This window comes from Notolepis coatsorum (assembly GCF_963971535.1).
Source record: "Notolepis coatsorum genome assembly, chromosome: 3".
In the NCBI taxonomy this organism is placed as follows: Eukaryota; Metazoa; Chordata; class Actinopteri; order Aulopiformes; family Paralepididae; genus Notolepis; species Notolepis coatsorum.
The window spans coordinates 43,289,155-43,305,436 of NC_140167.1; positions in this window are offsets into that span (position 1 = coordinate 43,289,155).

Consider the following 16,282-nt stretch of genomic DNA (forward strand, 5'->3'; position numbering starts at 1 on the left):
TGACAGCTGCGTGATGAAAGTGGCAATCGCTCAAAAAGCGTGTGGCAGGGAATGCACCAATCAGCACCGTACCTCAGGAGAGCGTGTGGCGGGGAACGAACCAAACCTCACAGTACCCCCCCCTCCATGGGAGCCACCCGGCGACCAGCCCGACCCGGCTCGCCCGGATGGGCACGTGGAAGTCGGTGATTAGGCCGGGATCCACGATGAGCTGGCGGGAGACCCAGCTCCGTTCCTCCGGGCCGTACCCCTCCCAGTCCACCAGGTACTGGAACCCCCGACCCCGCCGTCGAACGCCCATCAACCGGTGGACCTGCCACTGGGGGTGACCGTCCACCATCACGGGAGGAGGTGGTTCCGGAGCAGGAGGCATCAGGGGACTGAGAGAGACAGGCTTAACCCGGGACACATGGAAAACGGGGTGAATGTGCATGGACGCAGGAAGCTTAAGACTCACCGCCGCCGGACTGAGTACCTTCAGAACCTCAAAAGGGCCGACGAACCGGGGGTTAAGCTTCTTGGCCGAGGACCGAAGCGGAAGGTCCCTTGCGGAAAGCCACACCCTCTGCCCAGGGTGGTACGTCGGCGCAGGGACCCGGCGCCGGTCAGCCCCACGACTGGCGCGCTCTGATGACCGGAGCAGCGCAATCCTGGTGATCTCCCAGACCTGACGGCACCGGTCGAGGTGGTCCTATACGGAGGGAACTGCCACCTCTGACTCCTGTGCAGGGAAAAGAGGGGGTTGGTAGCCCAGGGATACCTCAAAAGGTGAGAGGCCGGTGGCGGAACTGACCATGGAGTTGATGGAGTACTTGACCCAGGGAAGGAAACGGCTCCAAGAAGCGGGTTTCTCTGCAGCCACACACCGAAGAGCAGACTCCACACTCTGGTTCATCCTCTCCGTTTGTCCGTTAGTCTGGGGATGATAACCAGAGGAAAGACTGACCGTTGCCCCCAATCCCTTGCAAAAAGCCTGCCATACCTGGGAAGTGAACTGGGGCCCCCGGTCCGAGACGACGTCCTGGGGAAACCCATGGAGGCGAAACACGTGGCGTGTCAGGAGGTCCGCCGTCTCGGCCGCCGAGTGAAGTTTGGGAAGGGCCACGAGGTGAACTCCCTTGCTGAACCGATCCACCACGGTCAGTAGGCACGTGTTCCCCTGGGAAGAAGGAAGACCCGTGATGAAGTCCAACGCCACATGGGACCAAGGGGGGCTCGGAATGGGAAGCGGCTGCAATAGCCCGGAGGGTGCCTGGTGGGAGGCCTTGCTGCGGGCGCAGACTGCGCAGGCCAGTACGAACTCCTTGATGTCGTTCCTCATGGTGGGCCACCAGAATCGACGAGCCAGGAAGGAGAACGTGCGATGAACGCCTGGGTGGCAGGCGAACCGGCTGGTATGGCCCCACTGGAGGACCCGGGACCGGACTGAGTCGGGGACGAAGAGACGATGAACCGGTACATTGCCTGGAGCGCGATGGAAGCGTAGGGCACGCCTTACCACCCCCTCGATGCCCAAGGTGACTACTCCTACCACCATGGCCTCTGGGAGGATGGGAGTCGGGTCCTCAGTGGTTGGAGCCCCCTTGGAGTGTAACCGGGACAGGGAGTCGGCCTTCGTGTTGCGGGAACCAGGGCGAAACGTCAGCGAGAAGTTGAACCGACTGAGGAAGCTGGCCCATCTTGCCTGCCGGCCATTGAGGCGCTTGGAAGCACGGATGTACGTCAGGTTCTTGTGGTCCGTCCAAATGGTAAATGGCTCCTCGGCCCCCTCTAGCCAATGACGCCACTCCTCCAAGGCAGCCACAACCGCCAGCAGCTCCCGATTGCCGATGTCGTAGTTCTTCTCGGCAGGGAGGAAACGACGCGAGTAGAAGGCGCACGGATGTACCTTCTGGTCCGTTGCCGACCGCTGGGATAAGATAGCTCCTAGTCCAGTATCCGAGGCGTCCACCTCTACGATGAACTGTCTCTTGGGGTCTGGATGGAGCAAGACCGGGGCGGAAGTGAACCTCTTCTTGAGGGAGCGGAACGCAGCACTCGCCGCTGAGGACCAGTCGAACGGCAGGGCGGGAGAGGTCAGCCTGGTAAGTGGTTCCGCCACCTGACTGTAGTTCCGGATGAATCTTCGGTAGAAGTTGGCGAACCCGAGGAAGCTCTGTAACTCCTTCCGAGAGGTGGGTTCCGGCCACTCCTCCATGGCCCGTATCTTGCTCGGGTCAGCTCGGGTCAAGCCTCTCTCCACGATGAAGCCCAGGTAATCGACGGAGTCGGAGTGGAATCGACACTTCTCTGCCTTGACGAAGAGCCGATTGTGGAGGAGGCGCTCCAGCACATGGCGGACATGCTGGATGTGTTCCTCGAGGGTCTTGGAGAAAATGAGGATGTCGTCTAGGTATACTACCACAAACTCCTCCAGCATGTCACGAAGGACGTCGTTCATGAGCGCCTGGAATACCGCCGGAGCGTTGGTGAGGCCGAACGGCATTACCAGGTACTCGTAGTGGCCCCTGGGAGTCTTGAAGGCGGTCTTCCACTCATCGCCCTCTCGGATACGGACCAGATGGTAGGCACTCCGGAGGTCCAGCTTGGTAAAGACGGTAGCCTGGGTGAGAGGCTCGAAGGTGGAGTTCATGAGAGGAAGAGGGTCCTTGTTCTTAATGGTGATCTCGTTGAGCTGGCGATAGTCGATGCAGGGTCGAAGGTCTCCGTCCTTCTTCCCAACAAAGAAGAAACCGGCCGCCACAGGGGAGGAGGAAGGCCGAATGAGTCCTGCTTCCAAGGACTCAGAGATATATTGATCCATCGCTGCCTTCTCAGGGACGGTCAGACTGTAGAGGCGGCTGCCGGGAAGGGGAGCCCCTGAGCGGAGGTCGATGGCACAGTCCTCGAGGTCGTGGTACTCGGGGGGTATGGTCGAGAGGTCCGGAGGCGGCTCACAAACGGATCTCCGGGGCGAGGGACAGGACGCCGCCTGAAGACACTGGGCATGACAGGAGGAGCTCCACCCCCTGATGGTACCGGAGGACCAGGCGATGTGGGGCTCATGCAGCGCGAGCCAGGGCCGGCCCAGGACTACTGGGACAAGAGGGGATCTGGTGATAAAAAACTGGAGTCTCTCAACGTGGTTACCAGCAATGGTGAGCAGGACAGGACAGGTGCGTTGAGTGATGTCAGCCAGGCGGTGTTGGTCCAATGCAAACACCTCCAATGGCCTCACGAGGTCCTCTAGTGGAATGTTGGCCCGGGTAGCAAACTCGAAGTCTAGGAAACTCTCGTCAGCACCCGAGTCAATGAGTGCCTCCACCGTGGCCCGTTGGTCCGCCCAGGCCAGGGTGACGCTCATCAGACGGCTAGGTGGTGCACGGCTCTGGGAACGAGAAAAACGGCTCACCAGGATCTCCCGGGGTCCCGGCGAGCCTGGTCTTTTGGCCGGGTGGGGCAGTTGGAGATACGGTGTCCATCCCGACCGCAGTAGAGGCAAAGGCCGGACCTGAACCTTGCCTCCCGTTCAGCTTGGCTAAGATGTGAACGTCCCAGCTGCATAGGTTCCTCCCCGGGCACCGAACGGGAGGGGAAGGAACCACCAGTTGTGTTGGGAGCAGGGCGGACCGCAGTACCGTCACGAGTACGGGGGGTCTGGGGAACCTCTGGAGGTCCCGATCGGGTTCTCTCACGTCTTCCTGGTCTCCTTGGTTCCACTCACCCAAGCGCAACGCGTAAAGCGGGTAAAACGAGGCGCAGCTCCAAACGGGGAACAAGGTTCTCAACAGCGGTTCTCCACAGAAAGGTCCTGGAGAGAAAGTAGACCAGGAACAGCAACGGGGAAAAAGCAGGCAAATGCAGTTGTATTCCAGAACGACCCGACAATGATAGAAGGAAGGTCCAGGTATATAAAGCTCTCTGGGGCGCTAATCACAAACTATGACAGCTGCGTGATGAAAGTGGCAATCGCTCAAAAAGCGTGTGGCGGGGAATGCACAAATCAGCACCGTACCTCAGGAGAGCGTGTGGCGGGGAACGAACCAAACCTCACACAAGACTTGTTATGGAATATTAATGCAGTCTATTTCCACGCGATTAGCTTTAGTTCTTATTTATTTATTTATTTATCCACTGTCATTTCTAGTGTTGGTGTATAGGCTATATAGTGTATTTCAATATATTATTTAATTGAATAATGGTAAATGGTAAATGGCTGATTAAAATGATATATTCGAAGAAATGCAGGTTTATAGCTATATCAAACAAAGGTCTGTCCCATTGTATACCAATCAATGGGATATATTCCATGTTGACCTGCATTCTTTCAAATGTATAATTAATCATTAAAACAGATATGTAACAAATAAGAAATACAAATTCCACAGAAGGCATTAAATAATTATTATTTTCAATCATTTCACAATAATTGCATAATAGTGTTTGAATATCTGAGTAATTAAAGTAATTATACATTTGTCCAAAATAGCTGGTTCAGATATGGTTAATCCAGCTGCCCTGTGATCAGATGAATCCATATTATAAATTTTTCCGCCATCAAATGCGTAATTTCTTATCGTACAAATATTGTCATATTTATTTGAATTATGATTAAGTAATTAATTCCAAGGAGGCCTGTAGCGTTGACATGAAGGAATCACTATGAGAACACAGTCTGTCAAATTAATAAAATTTTCAATTAGTCAATCAATCATAAGTGTGCTCCTCAGCAAATGTGGGGAATCGCGCTACCAGCCCTAATATGTCTTAAATGGGCAGAAATCTGCCTAAGAGGATATTTTTGGTCGTAAATCCGTTCGGGAATGAGACCCTGGTGTTAACTACCATTCCTTGGAACTATTCGTCTGGTAGAACCCAATGTGTTAAATCAGAACACCACTTGTCGCAGCCCTTATTTGTCACTAAAGGTGTACCCAAGGCAAAGATTTTGCCCCCACATTGGGTCTCATTCCCGAACGAAGTTACGACAACATTTCGTCTTAGCCAGATTTCGGCCCATTTAAGACATATTAGGGCTGGGAGTGGGAGTCCCCAAATTTTCCTGAGATCAGATTTGATCGTGGCTGAGAGCAGATTTAAGAGTGCTGAGGAGCACTCTTAAATCTGCTCTCAGCCACGATCAAATCTCATGATTGATTGACTAATTTAAAATGTCATTATAACTTGACAGACTGTGTTCTCATAGTGATTCCTTCACGTCAACGCTACAGGCCTCCTTGGAATTAATTACTTAATCATAATTAAAATAAATATGACAATATTTGTACGATAAGAAATTACGCATTTGATGTCGGAAAAATAAATAATATGGATTCATCTGATCACAGGGCAGCTGCTTAACCATATCTGAACCAGCTATTTTGGACAAATGTATAATTACTTTAATTACTCAGATATTCAAACACAATTATGCAATTATTGTGAAATTATTGAAAATAATAATTATTTAATGCCTTCTGTGGAATTTGTATTTCTTATTTGTTACACATCTGTTTTAATGATTAATTATATACATTTGAAAGAATGCAGGTCAACATGCAATGTATCCCATTGATTGGTATACAATGGGACAGACCTTTGTTTGATTGATTGATTGATTGAAAACTTTATTAACAGATTGCAGAATGGGTACAGTACAGTACAGCTCAATTACATAAGGGGATGCAGACCAGAGAAAGAATTTCATCTTGTTTACATCAGGGTCCCCCATTTTCAATTCATCATAACATATATGACACACACGACACAGATAGACAGTACTGCTACATCTATACATTTATGACATACCAGATTTGCAAATACAGTACTGTTTGTGATACAAAAAGAGTCCAGAAAGGAGAGTATATACATTTGACGTAGAAACTGTTGGAGGAGGTTGGGTAGGAGGGGTGGGTGGGGGATAGACTTACACTGTACAAGCAAAACTGTACATTGGAATATTGACAAAACCATACTTGGTAATTTACTGTACATTGGAGAGGGTTGATATAGCTATAAACCTGCATTCCTTTGAATATATCATTAATCAATTACACTTATATTGAAATACACTATATAGCCTTTACACCAACACTGAAATGACAGTGGATAAATAAATAAGAACTAAAGCTAATCGGTGGAAATAGACTGCATTAATATTCCATAACAAGTCTTGTGTGCGCCTACGAATGAACAGTAGCCTATAGGCTTAATTATGGAATAATAAGCCATACTGCGTTCATTCATTACGCCCGCCGTAGGCTATATATATTATATTTCATTCATTCATATACAGTACTGCGCGCGCACGTGTGTGTGTGTGCGCGCGCGCTGCGGCAGGTGTACCGCGAGATGTATATGATGCCTGTAACTGACCGTCAAGGGTAAAGATGCCTATCATCTTTATTGTCAGTAAGCTTTGATTTGCGTTGGTCTAGATGATCAACTTCTCTGTATTGGCTCAGAATACTGAGCTCTCTATTTAAGAAAAGTATATTTCGGAGCCACTTGTGCATTTTCATTTCGTGTCCAAATGGGGGCAGAGCTCGTCTTTCCTATAGTATAAAGGTCACAGCATCTTGTGTGACCAAGGCGGAAGTAACTCAGAGACAAACGACGGAGCAGGCAGCGAATTATGTATGATAGAAGAACCTTACTCCAGTAAATAACTCCCCTTGGTAAAGCGGAATAAGGTATGTCGAACACTCAAATGTATTATTATTATTACTGTTGTTGAAGAGGTCTATATTTATATGTGTAACTGCCAAACATTTATAAACATGTAAAGTGGTGCGCTCACTGAGTAGCCTCTAATCAAAGGCACCTGCTGCCGGACAAGTAACGTTATTATTTATCATTGTTTTTCCCTGAGTGCCTTTGTTATGGAAGACGAGTTCACCCTTAAATATCTTTGAATGCAATTGTTTGTTTGAACACGTTGGTATAATAATGAACAACGTGAACAATATTGAACTGTGAACTATGTAACTAATTGTATGTTTGTGTTTGACTGTCCTATGCAGTTTTCACGGTGCAAACGGAGCAAATGATGCAACCGTCAAGGTGCAAACGGAGCAAATGAGGCAACCGTCACTACCTGTACAAACACGGTGCAACGACAAACTACCAAAGAAAAGCTACAGTACTGCTAAGCTGAAATGCAAAAGAAAAGAAAAAGAGAAAATAAATAAAAGCATCTGTACGAAACATAACCGCATCTTTATTTCAACACCAAGCCGGGGGGCAGTTACAGTGAAAACTTACCCGACTCTGAAGAGGATCAACAGTGAGTAAAACCCATACTCTGAAGATGATAAACAGTGAGTAAACCCATACTCTGAAGATGATAAACAGTGAGTAAAACCCATACTCTGAAGAGGATAAATGTATTATGAAACCTCATTCTGAAGTGGATAAATGTGAAGTAGACCTTACTCTGAAGAGGATAGATGTTCTGAAGAGGATGGATGTATTATGAAGACTTTATTCTGAAGTGGATAAATGTACAATGAAGACCACCATCCGAAGAAAATACATGTATGTTGAAGATCTTACTCCAAAGAAAATACATGTATGTTGAAGACCTTACTCCGAAGAAAATACATGTATGTTGAAGATCTTACTCCAAAGAAAATACATGTATATGTTGAAGATCTTACTCCGAAGAAAATACATGTATGTTGAAGATCTTACTCCGAAGAAAATACATGTATGTTGAAGATCTTACTCCGAAGAAAATACATGTATGTTGAAGATCTTACTCCGAAGAAAATACATGTATGTTGAAGATCTTACTCCGAAGAAAATACATGTATGTTGAAGATCTTACTCCGAAGAAAATACATGTATGTTGAAGATCTTACTCCGAAGAAAATACATGTATGTTGAAGATCTTACTCCGAAAAAAATACATGTATGTTGAAGATCTTACTCCGAAGAAAATACATGTATGTTGAAGACCTTACTCCGAAAAGAATACATGTATGTTGAAGATTTTACTCCGAAGAGAATACATGTATGTTGAGGACCCTACACTAAAGAAAATACATGTAATGAAGAGAAGGAAGAATGAACCTACTGAGTTAACCCTATGCTGTCTGGTATCCATCCCAGCAAAACCACGGACGTGTGGCAACTCCTGTATATCTAATTAACCCTATGCTGTCTGGTATCCATCCCAGCAAAACCACGGACGTGTGGCAACTTCTGTATATCTAATTACCCTTATGCTGTCTGGTATCCATCCCAGCAATACCACGGACGTGTGGCAACTCCTGTATATTTAATGAATATTATGCTGTCTGATATCCATCCCAGCAAGTGGAACTCTTGATGCCAGCTATTTATTGACATTTTAGATTTGTGTGATCAAGTACAATGTCGGTCCAAGCAGACGATGCTGGCAACCTCTTGGAGATGGAACGGAACAGGACAGGTGCTCGCAGAGGAACTCTAACAGATAAAGGAAAGGAGAATCGTGAGGTGGAAAATATGAAAAATGAGAAGGTATTTAACAAGGTTTACCACACCTGGAGGAAGATGGCAAAGGAAATTAGAGGAAAACTGAGAGCCTTCTGTCCGACAGAGGAACTTGGTAAATTAAAACAAGACATTCAAACAAGTTGTGACCTAGTAAGTAGTGTGTATGAGTCAATTCTATGCAATCATGCCACAACTCCAGAGATAGCAGATAAAATGGACGCCTGTATCCAGCTGACGACAGACACGCAGGAACTTGTTTGTAAACAATTAGAAACAAAGGAAGAAGATTGTAATGAACGACATGAAAAGGAGAGAGTGAGGATAGCACTGAATAAAGCGTCAAGCAGAAGGATGGAAGCTGAACTGGCAGCTAAAGAGGAAGAGGTGAAGGCCATCTGGGGAATACAGGCTCTGCAAACAAATCTCCTCAAACTAGAGGAGGAAGAGGCAGCCATGCTAACGGAAATGGAGCAGATGAAGGTGGAGAGTCGACGTAGGCTGGAGACGGAAAGGATGAAGCTACAGCAGCTACAAGCAGAAAATGAAGTTAAGGTAGCAGCAGCCCGAGTGAGGGCATACGGTTCTGGAAGTGATCAAGATAACAAAGAAGAAGAAGAAAACACTGATCATGAAATAAAAACTGCTCACCAAAAACCTGAAGATAGTGCTCTGCTACATCCAACATTCCAACGTCAAGTATCTCCTGGAGCAACTGTGAACCAAGAGGCCTTCAGTCTAGCCCAAGCAAGCGCACTAAGCAGGAACCACCTACCTAACCCTCATCTGGACAGACAAGGGAGTCAGAGCTTCGTACATAGAGTTGCAGTAAAAGAAATACCAGCCCCGTCTACAACAGATGTCCTGAAAGCCCTTGAGTCGGACTTCTCTGAAAGGAACTACGAGGACAAGTACGTGTCTCAAGAAGATGTTCGCTTCATACAATTTCTCAGTAACCACATCAGACAGAAAGAAGATGGACACTACGAGATGCCTTTACCTTTCAAGGGTAGCGGCCCACCATCTCTACCAAACAAGAAACGAGCCACTGTCCGCCTTCAGAAGAAACTAAAGACAAATAAAGAATATCACGAACGCTATAAGATTTTTAGGAAGGAAATCATTGAGAAAGGTGATGCAGAACTGGACCATACAACAGCAAAGGGAGAGACTGCCTGGTACCTTCCTCATCACAGCACCTACCATCCCAAAAGGCCCAACAAGCTAAGGGTCGTGTTCGTCGACTGCTCAGCAAAACTATTCGCCACGCCTGAATCCCGAAAGTACCTTAAGTTCCTATGGTGGGAGGAAGGAGATTTGGGAAAAGAACCACCGGAAAACAAGATGACAGTTCACCTATTCGGAGCTGCTTCGTCTCCTGGATGTGCCAACTTAGGCCTAAGGTACATGGCACACCAACACAGAGAAGACTACCCATCAGCCTCAGCCTTCATTGAGAAGAACTTTTACGTTGATGATGGGTTAGCCAGCGTTTCATCAGTCGAAGAGGCCAAGAAACTGATCATCGAGGCACAAAAATTGTGCAAACGAGGAGGCCTACGCCTCCACAAATTCAACTCTAACCACAAAGACGTCCTCGACTGTGTGAAACCCTCAGAAAGAGCAACAATCACTGACCCTCTCGAACTTAAGCTGGAAGCGACCCCAACTGAGCATGCACTTGGCCTTCAGTGGTCTATAGACAATGACACCTTCAGCTTCAATGTCAACATGAAAGACCAGCCTTCAACCCGTCGAGGAATCCTCTCAATCATCGCCTCTCTTTGTGACCCACTTTGGTTTGTTGCCCCATTCACCCTAAGCGGAAAACGCATACTCCAAGAACTATGCCGCAGAGGCATAAGATGGGACGATCCACTGCCAGATGACTTAAAGCCACGGTGGGAGGAATGGAAGATCGGGCTATATAACTTAAAGGAATTCACGATCCCTAGATGCTATCACCCACATGACTTCGGCAACATCATCAAGACGGAACTGCATCACTTTGCCGATGCCAGCAGCATGGGGTATGGCGCTTGTTCCTACCTCAGGTACAAAAATGACAAAAATACAGTACACTCCAGTCTTGTGATGGCCAAAGCAAGAGTAGCACCCACAAAGGTCTCAAGCATCCCACGACTAGAGCTCTCAGCGGCAGTGGTCGCAACCAAATTAAGTGTGTTGCTGAAAAGAGAACTGCAGATGAAGATCGATGAAGAATTCTTCTGGACAGATTCACAAGTAGTTCTGGGCTACATCAATAATGAGGCAAGAAGGTTCCATGTGTTCGTCGCAAACAGAGTCCAACTGATAAGAGAAAACACTGACCCAAGTAAATGGCACTATATCGAAACAGCAGAGAACCCGGCAGATCATGCCTCCAGAGGCCTTCAGGCATCTCACATTCCTTCAACAAACTGGATGTCAGGTCCTACATTTCTCTGGGAGCAAGAAGTACATCCCAAACTGAATCCCTTCGCAGACCTACTCGTAGGCGATCCTGAGGTTAAGGCTGTCCAAGCTTTCACAACCAAAGTTAACAGTTGTACAGACATTCTAATTCGCCTAAATCAGATCTCTTCATGGTCAAAGATCCTGAAAGTAGTTGCAAGAATCAAGAGGCTGGGATCGGGAAAAGTACACAACACCGAACTGGTGACAGTCGAAGAACGAGAAAGAGCTGCCAAAACAGTGATCAAGCTTGTCCAGCAGCAAGCCTTCTCTCAGGAAATTGAGAGATGCCAGGAAGGAGATGCTCTTCCAAGTTCAAGTGCTCTTCATTCCCTTGATCCAATTCTGCATCGAGAACTTCTCTGTGTGGGTGGAAGATTGAGACGCTCATCCCTCAGTCAAGAAATGAAACATCCCATCATTTTGCCAAAAGACAGCCCTATCACCAAGCTAATTACGGCTCATCTCCACGCTCAAGTTTGTCACCAAGGCCGAAGTCAAACCCAAATGGAACTGAGAGCAAATGGATTCTGGGTCATTGGTGGGAGCAAATTAGTAGCCAAGCTGATTCACAACTGTGTACGATGCAGGAAACTCCGACGACCTACTGAAAAGCAGCAAATGTGCTGAACGCCACTATCGTTCTGTGTCCAGGCAGACTTGATGACGCCTCCCTTAGAACACTCTTCTATGAAGCTACAGCTATTGTAAACAGCCGACCACTGACAGTAGATGGTATCAACGATCCTATGGCGCTAGAACCCTTAACACCAAACCATCTCGTCATGATGAAGTCTAAAATCGCTCTCCCACCCCCTGGGAGATTTGTTAAAGAGGACATGTATGCAACCAAGAGATGGCGCAGAGTCCAGTACCTAATCGAACAATTCTGGAGCCGCTGGAAGAAGGAATACCTCCTGAACATTTCTACACGCCAGAAGTGGCACGTACCACGGCGTAACCTCAAGGTGAATGACATAGTCATCCTCAAGGACAGTAACCTGCCAAGAAGCCAGTGGCAACTATGTCGGGTCGTCGAAGCCACTCAAGAGAGCGACGGTCTAGTACGTCGAGTAAAAATACAGACTAGGGAGCGAAAAGATCACTCTACCAGACCTTCAGTCCTCGAGCGACCGATTGGTACTCCTCCTCGAGAGTAATTAGTATAGAAACGCTTGAATTGTATTATTTTGATGCTATGTGAAATCTAAAAGGAAATCCTGTATGACTAAATTAATTGTTTTGTGCTTATCCGTCATAGCAGGATTTGGTGGGAGTGTAACTGACCGCCAAGGGTAAAGATGCCTATCATCTTTATTGTCAGTAAGCTTTGATTTGCGTTGGTCTAGATGATCAACTTCTCTGTATTGGCTCAGAATACTGAGCTCTCTATTTAAGAAAAGTATATTTCGGAGCCACTTGTGCATTTTCATTTCGTGTCCACATGGGGGCAGAGCTCGTCTTTCCTATAGTATAAAGGTCACAGCATCTTGTGTGACCAAGGCGGAAGTAACTCAGAGACAAACGACGGAGCAGGCAGCGAATTATGTATGATAGAAGAACCTTACTCCAGTAAATAACTCCCCTTGGTAAAGCGGAATAAGGTATGTCGAACACTCAAATGTATTATTATTATTACTGTTGTTGAAGAGGTCTATATTTATATGTGTAACTGCCAAACATTTATAAACATGTAAAGTGGTGCGCTCACTGAGTAGCCTCTAATCAAAGGCACCTGCTGCCGGACAAGTAACGTTATTATTTATCATTGTTTTTCCCTGAGTGCCTTTGTTATGGAAGACGAGTTCACCCTTAAATATCTTTGAATGCAATTGTTTGTTTGAACACGTTGGTATAATAATGAACAACATGTGAACAATATTGAACTGTGAACTATGTAACTAATTGTATGTTTGTGTTTGACTGTCCTATGCCGTTTTCACGGTGCAAACGGAGCAAATGATGCAACCGTCAAGGTGCAAACGGAGCAAATGAGGCAACCGTCACTACCTGTACAAACACGGTGCAACGACAAACTACCAAAGAAAAGCTACAGTACTGCTAAGCTGAAATGCAAAAGAAAAGAAAAAGAGAAAATAAATAAAAGCATCTGTACGAAACATAACCGCATCTTTATTTCAACACCAAGCCGGGGGGCAGTTACAATGCCAATACATTAATCGAATCTAGTTTTTCGTGATTACGAAACCTAGCCGCATTTCTCGGAGACGCTCTCTGATTGGCACTGACTGACGCTAGGTTTCGTAATCACGCGGCAATCTTGCAAGACTCGCAAAGCACTTCCGCCATTCCATTTGCACACAGCTGCGTCACTAGTTGCCTTATAAAGAGCTCTGGAGGCGTTGTTTTGTATGCAAATGACCTGAGCGGGAACGCGCTTTCGAGTTTAAGACAGAATGCCATTCTCCAAGCAGATATCAGATCATATCATTTGTGCGACCTTTTCAGCCACTTAAGACATATTACCAGCACGTTCAGGACTCAGAGTGAACTTGTCATTGATTATGTCTCAGTGGTTCCAAGATAAGTCTTCCAGAATATATCTTTGAACATTTTTCGGGAATGAGACCCATTGTTCTCTCTATACATAAATAACATTGTTAGTATAGTAGAAAATTCAAGTATTCATTTGTATGCAGATGACACAGTTTTGTATTCAGTTGGACCTTCTCCGCTGTTCTTCAAGACAGCTTCAATAGTAAACAGACTCCCTTCTCTAGTCTTAACCTCTTAAGCATCGGATGGCCCACGCACGTCGTAGCACTTTGCCTTCGTCTGCAGGCTGTGTTTTTGCTGATCAACCAATACATTGTTAGAAAGTTGAATTTGCCGCCTTTCAATCGTCACCCTACTCGACCTATTGTGTGATTCCAGTCTCGAATAACAAGGTGAAACATACGACAAGCGTCATTTGACAAGCCATTCGGACAAGTGACCACGTCCAGTTTGGCTGGGTCCTGAACGAACTAGTCACCTCTGATGGCGAAAATGATTGACCACCTTTGTAGCCAATGAAATACTGGAGCCAGGGGTGTCCCATGTGAGGGCTGATTGCAAAGAGAAAGACAAAGAAGAAGCTAGGGGAAGTTCTTTGTTTTGACTAGCGCCTCGGAATCAATGGCAGTGGATGGCCATTTTGGATAATCATGCTGAAATAATGCCGGTACACACATTACAAAAATCTTTGTAAAACACTCATTTTCCGTGGAATTGTTATCAACTTTGGACCTGTAGGCCTACTAGATAAGACGTCAGGCTATGGAACCTACCTCTCAGCTGGAACTCAAAAACAGGCATCTGGCAAAGTAAACAGAAATGTGAGTAAACAAAACGTTTACTTCAGTGTGTTCAAACCTCTGTAACTCTATTTCATTAGCACTCAGAGTGATTCTTTTTTCTGTGGAAGAAAGTCCAGACTCATGCATGTGCTATACGTATAAAATTAAGCATTACATCACGCGCAGGAGTGGTTTGTGAAAAATAAACCATGCCTAGGGGGGTCTAACGACCACCCCTAGGCATGGTTTATTTTTCACAAACCACTCCTGCGCGTGATGTAATGCTTAATAACGACCACCCCTAGGCATGGTTTATTTTTCACAAACCACGACTGCAAGTGGTGTAATGCTTTTATACAACTGCCACATTCATCCAACCTTATTGCTATACAATAAACACACATTAATTGAAGATTTATTGAAAAAACCATCCGCCAGAAAAAGTTGTTCCCAAAAAAGATAAAAAGAGAAGTTGCCTCCATGTGAAGCAGCTCGGAAGTGCATTCAACTGTTCTCAGTAGGACATCCAACCAACTAACACATCCAACTGTCTTTCAACTAAGACATCCAACCAACTAACACATCCAACTGTCTTTCAACTAAGACAGCCAACCAACTAACACATCCAACTGCCTTTCAACTAAGACATCCAACCAACTAACACATCCAACTGCCTTTCAACTAAGACATCCAACCAACTAACACATCCAACTTTTCTTTAGTTTATAATTATGAAGTTAGTGGTTGTTATTGGAATGATTGATTGATTGATTGAAAATTGTATTACCAGACGCAGAATGGGTACAATACAGTACGGCTCAATACACACAATTGTTAAGGGGATGCAGACCTACTTTCTATAGAACTTCATTCTTAGATGCTTCTATTGAAAATAGGTAAAAAAAATAAAAATAAAAAAATTGCAATTAATCAATCAATCAATTCGCGCAATTTTTTTTGTTCTACAATGACTCATGACCCATCAATTACATCATCCAACATTGTTTAAGCAACTAAGACATTGTGTGTGTGTGTGTGTGTGTGTGTGTGTGTGTGTGTGTGTGTGTGTGTGTGTGTGTGTGTGTGTGTGTGTGTGTGTGTGTGTGTGTGTGTGTGTGTGTGTGTGTGTGTGTGTGTGTGTGTGTGTGGTGTGTGTGTGGGTGTGTATGCGACCGAGTGAGTGTGTCTGGAAGCCAGACAGTGTGAGAGAGTGAGCTCAGGCAAGGAAGGGGAAGAAGAAGAAAAAAATTGCAAATTAATCAATCAATCAATCAATTCGTACAATTTTTATTTTGTTCTACAATGACTCATGACCAGTGTTGTGCTAGTTACTGAAAAATAGTAACTCAGTTACTTTACTAGTTACTTCATTTCAAAGTAACTTCGTTACTGTACTAGTTACTTACACCCAAAAGTAATGAGTTACTGTGAAAAGTAACTATTTAGTTATTTAAAAAAAAAATAAAAAAAAAGATTGCTCCCGAGTCCCATGCCCCAGATAGTACTCAAAATCGGTTGATCAACTTGACAGTTTCCATTCACATCACCGAACTCTGCTAAGCAATGTGGTCTAGATACTGTACAAACACAAATCTGACACAAACAAATGTTGTCCCGAGTCGATATAATAAGAAGTGCGCCGGTTGAAGGAACAGCCTTGATGTCGCCGGAGCGTTTCATTATAACCATTATAATTCAAGGGTACTACGACTATGCGTGCACCTCATGGTACCAAAGCACCTCAAAGGCGCTTAAAACAAAATTACAAACATCACAAAACAAACTGGTCAGACTACTACTTGACCTGAACCCCAGAACCCACCTCACCCCTGCCCACTTTGACAACCTAGGATGGCTTAGAGTAGACCAGTGGTTCCCAAAGTCGGGGTCGCGACCCAAAGGTGGGCCGCGAGCAGCCACGGGTGGGCCGCGAGATGATATAAAAAAAAAAAAAAAAAAAATTATTTTTATATTTTTTATTTTTATTTTTTTTGTCAGGCCACTGAACTTAGAAGCAGGCCAGGACAGTGTTTCTAGTTGTATTCTAAAATTCTATTCTATTGTATTCTAAA